Source organism: Morone saxatilis, unplaced genomic scaffold, assembly GCF_004916995.1.
Source record: "Morone saxatilis isolate NCDOM2014 unplaced genomic scaffold, NCSU_SB_2.0 Contig14, whole genome shotgun sequence".
NCBI lineage: Eukaryota > Metazoa > Chordata > Actinopteri > Moronidae > Morone > Morone saxatilis.
This window is the reverse complement of record NW_023339696.1, coordinates 22,347,521-22,350,319: the sequence shown is the minus strand read 5'-3', so window position 1 is coordinate 22,350,319 and position 2,799 is coordinate 22,347,521. Positions and strand designations below refer to the sequence as shown.

At 41.3% G+C, this 2,799-nt stretch overlaps 1 protein-coding gene across 1 annotated transcript in view; it reads left to right on the top strand.

Annotated features, from left to right (window-relative positions):
- The window catches only part of sh2b1 (SH2B adaptor protein 1), a gene marked incomplete at its 5' end in the record, with an annotated part of 7,242 nt that extends 4,449 nt beyond the window's left edge, over positions 1–2,793 (top strand). The window contains 1 exon segment of the mRNA XM_035654752.1: positions 1–2,793.
- Between the last annotated feature and the right edge of the window lie 6 nt (positions 2,794–2,799).

Genomic DNA, 2,799 nt, shown 5'->3' with positions numbered 1-2,799 from the left:
AGGAGGAGGAGGAGGAAGTGGAGGCAGCGGAGGTGGAAGCGGAGGAGGAGTAGAGGACTGGGAGGAGAGGGACAGGGACACTCCTCTCCGCCAACTAGAAGCTGTGGAGGGAGAAGAGAGGGAGGGAGCGAGGGCGCCCCGAGCCATCGATAACCAGTACTCCTTCTTCTGATGAAGGGAAGGCCAGGAGGAGGAGGAGGAGGAGTGTGTGTGCGTTTGTGACTGAGCGTGTGTGTGAGCGAACGTGAGAGTGGATGAGGCGGCGTGCATCATAGCCATTCATAACCAGTATTTTTATTTTGTTAGCAAGGTGGAAGAGGAGGAGGAGGAGGAGGTGTAAAAGTACTAACACTATAGGAGAGAGAGAGAGAAGACGAAGCAGACGGAGAGACGGGTGAGAGCAGCTTTACAACACTAACTCTAACGCGGTACTTTTTATTTTATTCTTTGTAGTCAGATAAGCTTTTGTTTTTTGCCGGTACGCCTCGCAGCGGGCTCCTCCTCGTGAACAGCAGCGAGAGCTCGAGCCCTGTGAAGCCAGCAGTCCCGATACCTCACAGTGGTCCTGCCAAGACAGCACACGCTATTCAGAGGCCAAACATACCCGACAGACATTTACGGTGGCGGGTAGACCCCCAGACATCCCGCTCTGACCCGAGCCGACACCACGTCACTGCAAACTCCATTTAAAAGCGTCTGATTGGAGCTGTGAGACCAAACTGGGTCAGTGGACTGTGTGACCAACGGATTCTCGTTTTAAAGTGAGAACAACAAAAAAAACGACCCGTTAGCTGGGTTGTTTTACGTTTTATCTCCTCCTATGTATAAATGGTTGTCGGGAAAATCCGTTGGTCGTAATGTGCACTGACCAAACGACGTGAATTTTAAAAAGAACAATAAACACAATATGTGATATATTTGAATGTATAATTATAATAATAGTAACACTAATGACACAATGCTTCAGCTTTTAGTCAACTTTATTTATACAGCAGCTTTTCATACCAAAGTGCTTCACTTTACAAACCGAAACAACCTGTAAAAACAACAAAGAACCACAGTACATACAGTAAATACAGTTTTTCAAGGCTAAAAATAAACGTCGATACAAAAATAAACACAAAATGATTAAAACCTAAAAAGTCTGGTTGGAGATACTGAACACACTTCTTCAGCTGTCCGATATCAAAAAGTATAAATGCAACCAAGAAGCATCGCAGACCGATTGAGATCCTGCTAATAAAGATGCTAATAAATCCCCGTGGAGGACGTTTCTACGAGCTTATGTTAAAGGTCCAGTGTGTAACATTGAGGAGGATCTATTGTATGTTTTCATTAGTGTATAATCCGCCATGTTCCTACTGAACAGACAAACAAACGCTGACTCTAGATGGGGCCTTTCGTGGCCATCGTAGTTTCTCCTACACACTCAGAAGGCTGAGCTGTATTCAGTTGGTTGCAGTCTGAAACTTTAACACTATATCCCACACACTGGTCCTTTAATACGTCGGGTTATTGGCAAGAATTGTGCCCCTGTCGTGTTCAGACAGGGTCAGAAATGTTCAGGGATGAGGTGTGTGTGTCTGTAGAGCCTCACCTGATCATCCATATCAAATGTAAATCTATAATATCTAAATACTGTGTTTGGTAGCAGCATGCAGGAAGAAACAGACTCACAGAAACACTACAATTATCTGATTCCTGATCAGTTGAACCACTCAGTGATCTGTGTGGGTCCATTACCACCAGCACTGATCTGCATGTACTCAAACCAACGCCGTCGGCCGTGTGTAAATAAAAGTTTATCAAACTGCTTCTGGTTTTCATCCACTGACAGAACACCCAATATGACACTGAAGTTAGAGCAGTTCAGTCCTACCTGCTGTAAATATACACATATATAAATCAGTAGCTGAGCCGTCACGGTGGAAAAACATCCACAAGAATTCACATTATTGGTGCCACTTCCTGATAGTTCCCCCTTTATAACAGCTGTATACGTCTGTATTAACTTACAGCTTAAAGCCATTAATAATAACCACGTTCGGGTTGCCAGGTCTGGTTCATATTTGCTAATCAAACAGTAAATCAAAAATAAATACTCATGATTTTCTCAATTGAACAGTCAATATGTTATAAACTACCAATAAAATCATTCTAACCCCTTTAGAAATGGTACTTTACTTAAAAGTTAAAGAATTGATCTTTGGAGCGTCAGTAAAAACATTCTGGTAAATTTAAGACTCTAACAAACAATAACGATTAGTTGATTATTCGATAAAAAGGAAATGAATCGTCAAGAATTATAATCAATTAATTGTGATTTAATGTTGAACAGTTCAACACGTTATCATTGTAAATTTAATATCTTCTCCTCCTCGTATATATATATATTTTTGTAATTTGAAGACTACACACAGCTCTTGATGGGCATTTTTTACACTAAAAGATTCTTCAGTTATTCCAAAAAAATGAATCACTGATGAGAAATAGTTCTCAGTTATTATTGTGTGTATTACAAGATTGTTAAAATGTTCAAATTCAGGCTTTTAAATGGAGATATTATCTGTTATAAAAGTTATAAAAGTTCCTCAAACAACGCGTGTTTGCCAGCTCACAGGGCAGCGTTAAAATGAGTGATTTTTGAGTGGAGTTTGGTGTGACGTTGTCTGTGCACGGCGGAGGATGTAATGAGTCTACGTGAAGCAGAGCAGGAAGACTTTTACCTCAGACACACTCAGCAGCAGCATCACTCAGTATATATGTCTCTCTCTCTTTCTCTCTCTCTCTTTTTCTCTC